General features: G+C 32.7%; 1 protein-coding gene across 8 annotated transcripts in view; it reads left to right on the top strand.

The window, feature by feature from the left end:
* LOC147017802 (H/ACA ribonucleoprotein complex subunit DKC1-like) overlaps nucleotides 1-16,647 on the top strand; it is a 75,132-nt gene that overhangs the window by 44,101 nt on the left and 14,384 nt on the right. The window lies entirely within an intron of this gene.

Below are 16,647 nucleotides of genomic sequence, written 5' to 3'. Positions count from 1 at the left end.
ATATTTTGAGCACAAATTGGAATATACGGAGCAAGACAAGTTTGTCATTACCTTCGCATTCTGCGAAAGGTTATGTTTTGGTCGGCGTGTATTTATTTTTCCATATATTGGCTCTGAATTAATCCTGATCGCAGAGGATTGCACATGTGCAGAGGAGAGTGAGGTATGTATTTTTTTTTTATTCTGTCTGCTTGTATGACAATAAAACAAAATTTAAAATCATTCCGAGCAGGGAATGTACAGTTTTAAGGATGTTATAAAGGATAAAAACAACAGGCACGAATAAGTAATGTAACATGTAGGATATGGCTGTGTAATAAACACTGTAAAACCTGGAGTAGAAATGAATTTATTTATACTCTATTTAAATTGAATTGTTTGTTTGAAACACGAGAACACAAATTTCCTTCATCATACTTCCAAGAACCTCCAGTTTTGTGGTACTTGGAGATGTTCATCGGGTGGTGTATGCAAAATAACAGCTGTTGAGTGCAGTCCCTGGAAAGTGGGCATGGCGTTCAGAAGGTGCAGTATCGGGGTGAAGAAGAGGCTGCTGATTTGGCCGTGTACGATGCCAATTGATGCTGTGTTCTATCGTGATCAATAAAGCTCCATCTTGGTGTCCAGTGATATATCGATATCATTTTTCATATTGATAACCCGGTATACTGAAAAAAGAAAAATAAATCTATATGGGAAATAAATAACCCCAGTATATCGCCAACAAATCGAAGAAATGCTTTTACAATCTTTAAATACCGTACATTATTTTAAAAGCTTTGATGCACAGGGCATCTTGGCTAAACGTGGAACAGGAACAGTGGAACGTATGACATCAAGATGTACCAGGAAGTAAGTGCAGTTTGTAAGCTGTTGAAGTAAGCACCCGTACAAGCAATCGCGTTTTCCTTTGTCCTCGTGGCTGGTTTTAAAAGGAATTGCCAATTGGTTCTTTTATATGAATCGGGTGTGCTTTGGAAATCCTGTGCTGAGTTGGTGATCGGCGATGCCGGAATGAAGGTGATGGATTCAACCTGTGCCGATTAGCAATACTGATCTCTCTTTTCAATGTAATAATTTTTTCATACGAGTTAAAGTTGGAAGTAATATAATTGTTATCATAGGTGGGGGGTGGGTGCTTGGTGGGGGGGGGGTGGGGCGGGAGGGGAGCCATGTGGGAATACTTTGAAAAATTACCATATGTCAATGTGTACGTCCTCCATAAATATGTAATGGACCATTAGACCATTGCATATTTTTGGAACCTGCGTTAAAATAACCGTGCTCATCATGGGGGGGAGCCCCATGTGAGAATACTTTGAAAAATTAAGGTCAATGATGTGTATGTCATGTTTGAATACATAATGGACCATTGCATATTTTTGGAACCTGCTTTAAAAAAAAAAAGCCAATTTTTTTAAAAAAAAGATGATATCGATTATACCGGTATGACAATTACACACACACACACACACACACACACACACACACACACACACACACACACACACACACACACACACACACACACACACACACACACACACACACACACACACACACACACACACACACACACACACACACACACACACACACACACACACGTACGTGTGTGTATGTATACTCTATCGATCGAAAGTTTTAGAACGCCACCATTTTTCCAGATTTTACTGAAATTTAAGCAGTTTAATGTTTCAATGTACTCTGAAATTAAAGCATAGAACAAATAAACAATTGCAGATAAAAAAAACCAGAGGGGGAGCACTCGGGAGAGTGCAAAACTTCCGCCGACAATACTGCTGGGTCACTCAAGTGAACCTTATATCTTGTTCATTAAATATGATGTCAACAGTGCTGGCAGAGTTATAGTTATTTTCTCCAACATTTTTTTTTTGGGGGGAGGGGGGTTGGAAATCCCTTAAAACATGTAGAAATGCAAAAAAAGAACTCGAAATTTTGTTGAAAAAAAAAAGTTCCAAAATTTTTTTTCTCTAACAATTTTTTTTTGGGGGGGGGGTTGGAAATCACTTAAAACGTGCAGAAATGCAAAAAAATTCTTTTTTGGGGGGGGTAACAATTTTTTGGGGGGTGGGTTGGAAATCACTTAAAACATGTAGAAATGCAAAAAAAAAAATTCTCTAACAAATTTTTTTTTTGGGGGGGGAGGGGGACCAAGTCCAAAATTTAATGGCATGATCCTTGGACCAGACCTTACCCCCCCCCCACCACCAAGTTTCGTCGAAATCCGTCGAGGAGTTTTTCCGTAATACTGTTCACAAACAAACAAACAAGCAGTCACAGACTGGTACTTATGAAATCGTCAACTTGACCTCTGACCTTGTCTAATAAAAGGTAGCGACGCAAACCAGAAGTTTCTACAATGATTCTGTATCAAACCATCAAAAATCGTAACGTCGACCGAAGCAAAAATCTCCATTTCTCCACGCAATTATACCTTAACGTAACTCAACGACGCGTCTGCTCGAGTGCACTGCATCATGGGATGACCCGTGACGCGTCGAGTGAAATATTTTTATACAATCTTAAAACGTCTCCAAAACATCCGATTTTTACCAGAATTTCGACAACCGAGTTTTAAGCATCCTAAACTATCGCAAAAACCGAAGACAAAATTAAAATCGAAGTTACAACAAACTCGAAACGTCGAGCGAAGCAAAAATACTCCATTTCTCCACGTGAATTTATGGAATTATGTTTGACCTCACTGTGACCTTGACCTTTGACCGATTTTGACCAAAATCTCATCAGCGCGAGCCATCACCCTCCTGAATCACGTGGTGTAATTTGACATTGGTAGCTTCTTCCGTTCTCGAGTTATCGTGCCTACAAACAAACAAACAAACAAACAAACAAACAAACAAACGGAAGTCATCAATATACTTACGAAATCTTTAGATTTCGTAAGTAATAAACAAGCAGTCATAGACTGGTAGTTACGAAATAGTCAACTTGACCTCTTACCTTGTCAAATAAAAGCTGTCTCTCGAGAAGGTAGCGACGCAAACCAGAAGTTTATCCGATGATTCTGCACCAAACCATCAAAAATCAAATGTTTTGGATGTTTGACCTCACTGTGACCTTGACCTTTGACCGATTTTGACCAAAATCTAATCAGCACTAGCCATCACCCTCCTGAATCACGTGGTGTAATTTGACATTGGTAGCTCCTTCCGTTCTCGAGTTATCGTGGCAACAAACAAACAAACAAACAAACAGAAACGGAAGTCATCAATATACTTACGAAATCTTTAGATTTCGTAAGTAACAAACAAATAGAAAGGGGTGAAAACAGTAACCTCCATCCATCTTCAAAGATGGCGGAGGTTAATAAATTGTGGAATCGTATTGTTGAACAAAATTTCATATAAATTTTTGACTCATCAAAGTATCCACCTTTTGCAGATATAACACCCGAACATACTCGTGGCATTCTTTCTGCAATGAAAATCAAATATTGTTTGGAAAGTTCTTCCCAACACTGTTGCAGAAGTTCCCACAAATGTGTTGCACTTGTACGTTTGTTGCTTTGCTTTCACCCTTCTGTCAAATTCATCCCAAACCAGCTCGATGGGGTTGAAGTCTGGAGACTGCTGGCCATTCCAGGATTTGAAGCCTACCGTCTTGTTCTTTTCTTCGAAGGTAGTTCTGACATAGCCTGGAGGTATGTTTTGGGTCATGATCTTGCTGTAGGATGAACCCCTGACCAACTAGGCGGAGACCAGAGGAGTAGGGTGAATATACTGGTTCTGGCTCACTTTTCCCCATGTAAATGAATGGGGGATTTTCAGCGATTCATATTTTTTTCCCTAAAAATAAACCCCCTTTTTATCCCAAGGTATATTTATTTGTCTCCCCTTTTAACCTGGGGACACTTTTTTTCAAATAACCCATGCAATAAGATAAAGATTTGTTCAAGTAGTAAAGTGGTAATGTGATTTGTTAAAGGTGATTCTAAAGAAATATCTAAAACGTCTAAGCCTCGGGACACTCTTTTTCAAATAACCAATGCATATTGTTTAGCTCACTCATTGAACCTATAAACATTTGTTTATTCTCAAATTCCTTCAATAGTTTAATTTTCTTTGCACAATAATCCCCATCTAAAATATTTAAAAATAAAACATTTGAATCTTTATATTTTTTAAGATACCCCTTTTGTGCCATTACGAAATGATAAACTTCTCTTAATGCTCTTGTTTGACCATCTCCTGAGCCACATATCATTTTGAGATTATAGTAAATTGTTTTTTCATTGTTCAATTGATAACCATCAAAGTTTTCAGTCCATTCAAGGATATTCATTTTTTTTCTTTACGTCCTCTAACTTACTAGTTTTTAAATTGATTCGCTTATTTGTTTTATTTACCTTTGTTTTAGTTATTTTTTCAATAAGACTTATTTGATACTTTTCACATTCATTATGTTTTCCATTTATATACAAAGACTATGCCTGGTGTTGGCTTAATGGTTAAGGTCCTGAGTTCAAATCCCGCTCAGCTGTTGAATTAATACCAGGTGGGTTTGACTCTGCCTGTCATCTTTCCGAGGTCGGCAAAATGAGTGCCAGCATGCTGGTATACTGTGTCGGAGTGGCGACCCGTCCAGGATTGTTCCCAATAGCCAAGGAGACTGCTTCGGCAGCACCAACGCTCTGCACAGAGTATGGTCCTAATGGATGGATGGATACAAAGACTGAGATTTTCTCCACTCTTTAGTTTGATTAAAACTTGGTTTGACCATTTATATATATTGCGAAAAAACGCGGCGGTAGCCCTTAAAAAAACCCTAACCCATCTTCCCATCGTTAAAACACAATCTATTTTATACATTCTATCATACAATATCCATATGGAAAACAATCTATTCCATTATCTAAAATAAATCTCTTATCATCAAAGGCTCCTAATGCCTTTTTATTTATTTTCTTCACTATATATATGTTATGTTTATAACTTCTTATTGTATTCATTTTCCTATATTCTTCTTTCTTATTCATCAAACAATTATAATAATTTCTAAAAGTTATTGATTTCTTTATTACATATTTCTTTATTCCCTTTAACCTCTTATCAATCTGATCACCATACTTATAAGCATATGCCTTTGCTCTCAATCCAATAAACTCACTCATTACTTTTCCACCCAACTCATCCTTAAACTTCCCAATAACCTTTTCATTCTTTTTGGAAAATAACTCACTCTTCTTGCTGAAATTATTTGTATCATATACTCCAATATTTTTCTTCATATCTTTATAAACATCATCAGTTTTTATATCTAGGATAAAACTATCAGTGTCCATATACATCAATGAAACATTTTCACCATACTCTTTCTTTAAGTCGTTATACAAATAATCATACATCAATATCTTTGATAAATCAAGAACTGCTGTTCCAATATAAATTGGTTTATCCATTACAATACTTTCCTTTTTCATATGAATTGCAGAAAAGTTCTCTGAAAAAACCTCTTCTCTCTCAAAACTTGGTTTATTTATCAATCTCGAAGCTTCTTTCCAAGATGTTGCGAATCTAATGTTTTGCCTGTTTCTAACATTTTCCATAGTCTTTCCAAATACAGCATTATTCATTAATTTATAAAAGGTATACAAAAAAAAAAAAAAGTCCCCTTCAAATTTTACTTTTGTATTTGCTCTCATATCTGGATTGAATTGAATATACTTTTTCACCCAAGGACTTTGTTTAAATTTTAAAACTCTATGAATTTTAGCTACTCTCAATCCTTCTCTCAAAAACTGTTTTAAGCTTCTCTGATGCAAAACATATCCCTCTTTATCATAGAATGTTGTTAATAACTTTTCTGTTGATTTGCCCTTAATATTAAAACTTTTATGATAATCACTGAACCATTCTTTCTTTGGGGTTTCTTTCTCACATGCAAAAGGAAGGTCTTTATGCTTATTATGAAGATCACTCGGGTACCTCAAATCAACCTCAAAATAATAACCACCTTCTTCGTCATTCAATTCCTCTTGAGAAGAAATAACAATATTCATCAAAGCCTTTTCATAATCCTTTTCTTCCACCCACTCTAATTTACCATAAGGCAGAGATTGAGACATTGCCCATCCATACAAATTATTAGCATCAAAATACATCAAATAATTACTATCTTTTTCACTATCATAATTTGGAAGATATTTATTATTTGCTTTAGCATATCTTTTTGAACATACTTGTGATATTCCACCTCTCTTGGACTTCTCAATCATCAAAAGCATATCAACATCACTGATTAAATCTATATCTTGTTTTGTCATTTTCAACATTGCACTCCAAGCTAAACCAGGAGCTGTGAAATCGTGGGCAGGATCTAATCCATAACAATTTTTATTATGACAGAGTGATCTAAAAGCTTCAAACACATCAGCTAACAATAAAACATCTGTTTTTAGATATAAATCATGATATTCTCCAAGGTTCGTTATCTTAAATATTTTCCATATTTCTTGTGCGTGTTTATATTCCTTATCACTTATCTCTTCTTCATAAAGGTTATTATAGAAACTTTCTTTTGAAGGAAGTTGTGTTTCTTTTAATCTCATAAATGAATCCATATAATCATAAGGATAAATTCCCTTACTTGTAAGAATTTTCTCTTTACTTTGAACTTAATTCCTTGTTTGAATATCCTCTCTCGTGAGAATTCCTTCTTTAATCAGAATTTCATCTTTAATCAGAATTTACTCTTTAGTTAGAATTTCATTCATTGTTCGAATTTTCTTTATAATTAGAATTTCATCTTCAGTTAGAATTTCTTCATTAATTTCCTCATTAATTCGAATTTCCTCTTTACTTTGAATTCTCTCTTTAATCTGAATTTCCTCTTTAGTGAGAATTTCCTCTTTTGGAAAGAATGAATTAAGATTTGGAAAAGAGTCCGTGGAGCTTAGATTTGATGCGAGGTAGGCTAGTGGTGTTCCCATAAACTTGTAAGAATCTAGAAACCTAATACGAGTTAAAGGTTTTGTAAATGAAATATACTTTTGACTTGTGTTTGTTATGGCAGAAATATTCCCTGGTGTTTTTGAAAGTTCATTTATAAATAGATGTGTATCATAGTTGGCGCTGTTGTGAAGAAAGACTGGAATAAAAGAAGGTAATTTATAATTAAGATTACAACTGGAATGAGCGAGACCTCTATATTTACCAGTAAGATGACAATGATCCCTAACTTTAGACTCCTTAATTTCCCCCTCACAAATATGACAGATATTGTTCTTTCTAAATTCTAATTTTTCTTCTTTGGTTAATTTCATCGGTTCATTTGTTTCTTTCATTAATTTAGTGAGTCTTATACAATCCTTTTCTAATCGTTTTACAAACTCTTGTGAAGCTTTTTTTCCACTATAATGTTCAAGTTTGTTATACTTTTCTCCAACAGATGATTTGATATAATAACAGAAACCACAAGGAATATGTTTTTGATATTTATTTGTATATGATTCTTTTGGATTAGGAGAAGCAGTATTTATCTTTTTAAGGATACACTCAAAATCAGCGTATATCACAAATGGGTGCATGATAGATTTATTATAATCTTCAAAAGAAATCTTTTCACCAGGTTTAGGCATTGTAATTACAGCTGATTTATGATTACTACAATATTTTGAATGTTGTTCTAATCGTTCTTTTGTTTGAAATGAATTAAGACATCGCTTATAAGGATATATTTTGTTTGCTGTTCTAAATACCTGAGAAGAGATTAATCTTGATAAATTATTGATGTATGTGTAATGCGAATTATTTCCAACACTAAAATATAAAAGATCAATGTGTGTTTCTTCATTTTTATAGTTGTTTGAATTTTTAATATTTGAACTTTGTTTGTATCTGTTAATCCATATACATTAATAGAAAGATTATTCTTTTTCTCAAATTTAGGAATATCTGTTAGTGGCATTGGGAATTTAAAATCTTTAATGTCCAAGGTATTCTCGTATTTCATATATTGTTTTACTCTTTCTGAATTACATTTTGGTGGATGAAAGTGAGCAAGAACAGACCAGAGAAAACATTAATTATCATTGTTCTTAATATTAACAACTGCCTTCTTTAGTTTTATTTCTTTTGGTAATTCAATATAAGAAGAAGCTTTAAGAGGGTTTGATTTTAGAATGTGTATATCGAAAAAGATGGTTTTTTAAAATATTAAATCCACTTCCTACCACTGTATTATCAACATCCTCCTCTTGTTTTGATAGTTCTTCATAAACCCCACTATTCAAAAAATCTTGAAATGATGTCATAAAATGAATATCTGTTCTCATATAAGGAGTTTGTTCTTCATCTTGTCTTTTCATATTCATTTTCACTCCCATATAAAACTTTAAAGTTTTCATTTCTTTTAATGTCTTTTTAATAACTTTTTCAACATCAGGTTTCACTATTTCAATTGATTCAGCTATTGATGATGGACCCGGTTCTCCAAATTGAAAAATCCTTATTTTTATATGCCCTTTGAATGCCCCATCAGTGTTTTCAATATAATAGTCTCCCTTTACTTTAAACTCATTTTTCTTGTGTTTTTGTGATTGAAGATGTCTATTATAACTTCTCTTCAAAACATCCTTTGAACAGATATCACAATGTTTTCTTTCCAACTCAAGAGGAGATATTTTATGAAATAGATTAAATGTGTGTTTGTTGGTTCAGAGGTGTTTTCTATAATGTTTATATTCGTGATTACAAACATCGCAGTATGTGGTATTCACCATATTTATATAATAAATCTTTGCTTGAACTAAAATTTTCTTGATGAAAATTTCGTTTATTTTACTGGTGAATCTGTGCTTAAAACCATTTTATCCTCCAACTTTTTCACTTAATAAATACAATGTTTCAAGATGCAAAAGACAAGTTTCAATCAATCTCTTCATTTGTTAAAGATACTGAGAAATATGTCAAGGATGTAAAATTTAACAAAGATAAATATAACAACTATTGGATAAAAACAATTATGGTGGATATAATGAGTTCATCAATTTCCTTCAGTGGAAGGGCTTTTAGTATACCTGGTAGAACATCAATTAAAGTATCTCTAACAAAAGTTTCTCCTCTCCTTCTGGTAATATATTCAAAACTAGAAAAAGCAATGAAACAAGAAAAAGTATCAAAAAACAAAAACCTTATGGATGAAGCTTTAGAAAGAAAAGATAAGACCATCTGTAATATGCAAGGAGAAATTCGTATTTTTTTCAACAACCCTAAAGATGTAAATCCTGATGAAATAAAGGATGTTAATATATCAGGTGAAATGACATTTCGTTCAATAGTAGTTAACGATCATTTTAAAATTACCTTTAATATAAAAAATGTTGTCGTTGAATCTGGTAATGAAAAAAAGTATATTGATATCGATGGTAATATTATTAAATATAAGTCAATATACAACTGAAAGTATAGATGAATTTCAGTTTAAGTAAAGTTTTACTTTATAAATATGCTAGACTTTCCTGATTCTCCATATGACAAATTTGAGAATTGTCCTGCGTGTGAAAGACGGGGATCAAACACAGAGTCAAAAGCCTATAAACAATGTATATTCTGTGATTATCTTCTAATTAATGATAATAAAAAAATATAAAAAGGAAAATAATTCTTTTAGATTTACACCAAAAATGAATTACTTTACAAGATTGATTAGAGAAATGAATGTAAAGTATGAGGGTGATAACACAACCTTTCCTTACAAGGGAAGAAACTGAACGTATTAGAGAAATGTTCAAAGGATTGTTGTTATATATTATTCATGGATGTGATTTTCAGGGAAATATCAACACAAGATATTGTACAAATAAAATAATGGATTATCTTGAAATTAAACCTGAACTTTGGATAAAATAGAGTTTCTAAAAAAGCCAATAATAAATTAAATAACCTGTTTTCCAAATATATAAATGAATGATTTTTTTACCCATTTGGGAAAATAAGATAAAATTTAATAACCATAAAAATCTCCCAAATTCATTAAGATGTCTCATAGTTGGTTCAAGTGGATGTGGAAAAACCTGCTTACTTTTGAAGATGCTCCTCACTCCCAACTTTATAGATTATGATAATTTAATAATTTTCACAAAGTCGAGTTTTCAACCAGAGTATCAACTACTCTCACAAGGTTTAAATGCTGGTCTTCAAAAAGAAGATATAATCGGTTTATTTAAACTTCAAAAAAACCTAAATGATTATAACATTGAAGATATAATTCAACTATTTTGTGATACACAGAGATGTAAAAAGAAATCAAATCCGATAACTTGTATTCTTAGTGATAATACGGATGATATACCGTCTCCCCAAGATTTGGATAAATCAAAAAAGAACCTCGTTATCTTTGATGATTGTGTTAATGAGAGAAACCAAACGGTAATGGACAGCTACTACACAAGAGAGAGACATTCTTCTTGTAATTGTATTTATCTTAGTCAATCGTACTTTCAACTTCCTCGTCGTTCCATCAGAAACAATGCTAATACTTTTATTTTATTCAAGTTAAATTCAATAGATATCAATAATTTTTGGAGAGATAATTGTTCTACATTATGTAGTAAAAAGAAATTTGCGGATTACATGAAGCACACGACTGAAAAATAGAAATATATTGTTGTGAAACAAGATGAGATATAAAGGGATATATTTTTTTGTTTTATAAACAATTACATATATAAATGACAACTATTATTGTAAATCTTGTGGGTAAATCTGCTTCTGGAAAAAACTTTCATAAATCAAGGTTCTTGTGTAGTACAAAAAAACACCCCGTGATACGCATTGTATCAACAACAACTAGAGCAATAAGACCTGGAGAAGTAAAAGGTGAAGATTATCACTATATTTCAGTGGAGGAACATATGCGATTGAGGAATGAAGGTCAAATATTTGAGGAGGTTTCTCTTGGTACAACAAAATATTCACATTGTTAGAGAGTGAAGGAAACTAAAATCTGGTGGTCTTGGGATATTAGAAACTAATCCAGAAGGAACGAGACAAATTATTAAACATCTGAGCGGAGTGAAGATTTTATCATTCGGTTTTGATGTTGATGAAGAAACTCAACGCATACGTATGAAAAGCAGAGATGCAAGTATTGGTGAAGAAGAAATTACAACTCGCATTAATGTTAATAAAGAATTTGATGAAATATTTAAAGAAAAGGATTTATTTGAACACATCTACTTGAATGATGAAGAAAAGGAAAATTTCCCTGTTGATCTTTACAATTCATTAAATGATATTTTACAATAAATAAATGGATGCAAAAGAAAGAGCAAGAAGATTTAAGGAACATCAAGAGTTGGTTTCAAAAGTTGTAAAACAACAGGAAGACATAAAGAAGAAATGCAGACAGAAACCAACGGGTGAAGAAGCATTTGAAAGAAAACAAGAGAAAATTTTTAAACCACTTTTAAAAACTTCCCAAGAAAAAATGAAAGATGTTTCCACAGTTCCCACAGTAGAATATACTCCTAAAAAACTTCAAATGTTAAAAGATTTTGATCAAATGATGGAGGAAGAATTAGAGCATTTAGGAGAATTAAAGGTATATGATGATGAAGGTTTATTTCAACAACTGGAAGAGATTAATCGACCCCCTGATTATATTGTGAATGCTCTTCAAAACAGTGAATATTCAGCGGATTCAAAAACCAAAGCAGGACTCATTCCAACAGAACAACCAGCAATATTTCATCTTGTTCAAGAAAAGGTATTGATATTTAATGATGAATTAAGGTTCTTGGGTTCTGCTCAACCCCCTGTTAAACTAACTCCGAGATTAATGTTTCTTCTCACAAAAGATGGAAGACAAGGTTCAACTGTGAGGGATGAATCAAAGTATATTGATAAACCTTTGGATATGAAAAATAATAATGATAGAGTATATATTGATCTGCTGAACACTCCAAATTATAGGGTTAGTATTTCTGGTAAAAGTAGGAAAAATGAGAAGGAGAAACACATTATTCAGGCTTTAAGTATCCTTGGTTCAGGTATTAGTTTTCTTCCAAATGACCCATCGCAATTAGTTAATAGACTGTTATTGTTGTTAGGCAGTAAGAAGGCTGGAAATAACAATTGTTTTAATGAAGCATCAGCCATTTTAGACCAGTTGATGAACATGAAAATAATTAATAAATCTCAATATAAAGACATTTTATCTCATATTAAATAAGATGAGAGGCACAATCCTGAGTTTTAATTTCACAACAAGCGACCACACATCTTCATTCCCATACCCACTACAACTTGACCCAACAAAAGAATATGAGGCATCTTTATTGTCCATGGAAACTTATAATACCTTATTTAATATAACTGATAAAAATGACAAGTTGAGTTATAATCCCAGAAGTGGATACAAAACGATAACAGTCTCACCCGGAGCATATGAGATTTCTCAAATATCTTCCGAAATTGCTCGTCTTATGAAAGAACAGCGTGATGAACCAAAAAATATTGTTGTAGACATTCAAAAACATACTTCAAAATCAACGATTAAAGTTAAAAATAACTACAAGGTTGATTTCACAATTGATAATTCATTTAGAGAGTTATTGGGTTTCTCCTCAAAAAAGATTGAAACTAATGGGATGTTTTACAGTGATAATGTCATTCAAATATCCTCAGGAATAAATTCGGTGTTAATTCACTGTGATTTGATCGATGGTGCTTATAATGATGGAAAAAAAACAAATACAATATTTTCATTCAGCGCATACTCAACCCCAATTGGTTATAAATTCAATATGGAACCCAAAAATTTTGTTTATCTCCCTGTGTCAGGAAAAACCATACACAGAGTAAATTTTAGGGTAACCGACCAAGATAATCGTATGATTTCTTTTCATGGAGAAGTTATATCCATCAGAATTCACCTACGTGAAGTTTTCCAATAAATAAATACGATGGTTATTGTGAGGAAACACGAGTTGGGAAAATATAAAATAATTACAGGGGATGGGATGTTCCTTTCCCCATACTACAAGGGTGAAGGTATGTATCTTGGTAGAGGATACTATAAACCTAAGAGACAAAGGGGTGTTGGACATCAATTTAGAGATGGGATAATTGATACTCTCATGGGTATTGGTTCAACTATTCTTAAACATAAAGATCTAATTGGTTCAACTGCTTCTGCTGTGGGAAATGTAGCAGGTGCTGTAAAGAGCATAAAAGATGCCCAGAAGGAATCTCATAAATTACAAGCAATAAAAGAAATTAAGAAAGGCAAAACTCAGTTGTCCCCCCAAGAACGACAGAAAATAATTCGAATACTTGGATCAGGGTTTCAAAAGTTTTAACATCTTTTTTTCCTAAATAAATACAAGTATGGAAGCAATTGATAGTATCTATGATTTGGATGATACTATTATTATCTCAAACTCCACTAAAAAAGAAGATTACTTCGAGGTAAATGCAATAACTGGAACAGACTGGAATACGAATGGTACAAAAAGTTTTGAAATAAATAATCAACAAACCCATTTGAATCTATCCGAAAGTTTCTTGTTGTGTAAATTTAAATTCACTAAAGCTGGGAATAACACAAACGCAACACTTGTAAATGATTTCTTCTGGAAAATGTTTGATAGTGTGCGTTTGTATATTGGAACACAAGAAGTTGAAGTGGTTGATTATGTCTCTGCTGTATCTGAAATGATGAAATTTACACTCTATACATTCAGTGATAGAATGGGAAAGGGGTCTGTCGAAGGTTTTATTCCTGATATGTCAACGGGAACAAACACAGACCCTGGATATACTCAAAGGAAAGGAGCGTATAATGATGATACAAAAGCAGAAAATAGTTTTACTGTGGCAGTTCCTCTTCAAGGTATATTTGTATTTTGTGATCATGATAAAGTTCTGTATGGTCTTAAAATTAGATTTCAACTACAAAGGAATGATAATGAAAATAGATTGCTTTTTGGTGTTGGTAATGCTTTTGGTGATCAGAATAAATTCGTAATTGAGGAAATGAGTTGGTATATCAGTGAATATACTCCTAATCTTAAAACAGAAGAGATGTTGAATAGAAGACTTAACTCAAAGAAACCACTCGGTGTATCATACCTCAAAAGAAGATGTCAACACGTTAAACTCAACCAAACTACTTACACGTGGAATTTGGATGTTCTGGAAGGAAAGCCACGATATCTGTGGATCATTTTTAAAAAGCCAGATGGTGATACTGCGACTGATAAGAATAATGCATTGAGTGATAATGCTAAGGTGAAACAACTTCGCGTTTCTCCAGATGGAACATTTTATCCACGAGATAGATTGGAAATTAATTGGGAAAAAAATGATTTTGCTGAAGCATACAAGTCTTGACAAAAGGTCTGTGAAAGTAATGGAAATAAAGAACCTATTTTGGATATGACAGCATTTAAAAGTTTGTATACAATCTATGCGTTTGACCTGAGCGCTCAAAAGGAAACTATTAAGTCTAATCGAGTGTATACTTCCCTACACATTGAAAGAGGAGAGAGTGAAGAAGTTGATACATATTGTTTACTTTTGGAGGAAACAGAATTACAGATTAATACAGATAATGGTGTGATGATTAGTCTCACATAATTTTTTTGTTAAATAAATGAGTGGCAAAGTACCAACTGGGGTATATGTTAATCAAATCAATCTTCATAAACTATCATCTTGTGTTCAAAATCAAAAGCCTTGTACGATTAACGTTTATACAATTCAGAGAAAAGGAGTAGTAAGAATTGATGTTTTGCTCACAAGAGAACAGGTTAAAATCTTGAATGACACTGGCTCACTTAAAATTAAAATGACAAAACCAATGTTGAAAAAATATTCAATGAGAGGCGAGTGGAGGATTTCTCCCATTTCTAATTCCTTTATTTGCTGGTTTAAGTGCGGTTGGAGCATTGACGGGTGGTATTTCAACAGCGGTGAAAACTGCCAACGAAAGGAAGGCTCAACTCCAGGCGCAAAAAGAATTGGAAAGACATAACAAAGAGTTGGAGAAACAAATTAGTGGAAGTGGTGTAATTGTAGATTTTGCTGAAAAACTTGAAGGTCTGCCTGATAAAGCGAGATTGTTAGTTGGAGATGTGCTTTCTTCTATAGCACAAGCAGGTGTAAAATTAACGAAAAGAGGTAATGGATTATATCTTTCTAATAAATAAATGAGCATTGATGAGTGGTTTAAAGAATTTGGAAAGAATACAACATCAAATTTACAACTTGTCAAATATTGTAAGAAATTAAAAATTCATAATGTGGTTATTTGTATGAGAGATGAATTAACAAATGTGCCGAAACGTACAAAGAATATTATTATGAACTTAGAAGATAATAATGGGAACGGTTCTCATTGGGTTTGTATTTTTAATAGTCAAGACAAATATTATTTTGATAGTTTTGGTCTTCCACCACCTGTTGAAGTCATAAAATTCTTACAGAATGGTGTTTATCAAACATTTCAAGTCCAAGAATTAAATTCCAAGTGTTGTGGTCAATTATGTCTATATGTGTTATTTCAACTCAACAAAAATAAAAAATTTATGATATTATTTTTAATCTAATATAAATGACTTATGTTGGTAAAGATGGTTCTATCTTTGGTGTATCCCAAGAACTGGATATTGATTTATCAAATTATTACACAAAGGCACAGGCTGAACGACATAAATATAATATAACCAAAAATATTAACATGAAAAATGCTTATAAATTAAAAAAATTATCCAAGCCCGACTGATGCGAATGACTTGGTGAGATTAAGCGATTTATCACAATATATATCTTTAAATAAAACGGCCGTGTATTTCAAAGATACAGAAGTGTTGATATTATCTGCAGGTCATACAGAATTCACAGTTCGAATGAAAATAAATTTTTATAAAGAAGGGCGTATCGTTTGTATGAGAATAGAAAAATGGGGGTATGATATGAATGATTTAGGGTATAATTGGTCATTTAAAATTGACCTCGAAGACCTGGAACAATTAAATCAGTCTCGTAAGGAAGAATATTATCCACTTGGTATCGAGAATGAGTTTTGTGGGGCCACGATTAGTAAACAACAAATAAAAGAATTTAATAAGGGTAAATATAATAATGGTTTTGCCCTTGTTTATATCATGAAAACAGAAAAAACAGGATTATATATAATAAGTAAGGAAATGCAAAATGATTTAACTATGGGAAGATGGGGAGGTGTTTCGTGCCATAATATTATTCTAACATATATTTCTAATACATAAATGACAGCAAGAAGGCTTCAAGAAAATTATCATTTCTGTGTCCAAGCATACCTTCAAGAAAAGGGTATTCGGTATTTTAATAAATATGTTCTACAACATAAGGATGAGGTATTTTCAATAAAAGATTGGCATTATGCTGATGTTGATAAACCGACAACTTTAGATTTAATTAGAATGTAAAATAATGAAAAAATTATAAAGTTAAGAAAAGGTCAGGCTCTTTTAGAAATTAAAAAGAAATTTTATTGGTTTCCTGTTGTAAAAAAAATTATTTTGGATACAGGAATAACAAGAAATCCTGATGAATATATGTATGATATTCTATGGGGTGTAAGCGATTCAAGGGTAATAAGGGATGAGGAAGGAGTTGA

The sequence above is a fragment of the Eptatretus burgeri genome, chromosome 10 (genome assembly GCF_056783735.1).
Source record: "Eptatretus burgeri isolate ZD-2024b chromosome 10, Ebu_testis_v1, whole genome shotgun sequence".
Lineage (NCBI taxonomy): Eukaryota > Metazoa > Chordata > Myxini > Myxiniformes > Myxinidae > Eptatretus > Eptatretus burgeri.
This window is presented reverse-complemented; position numbering and strand designations above follow the sequence as displayed.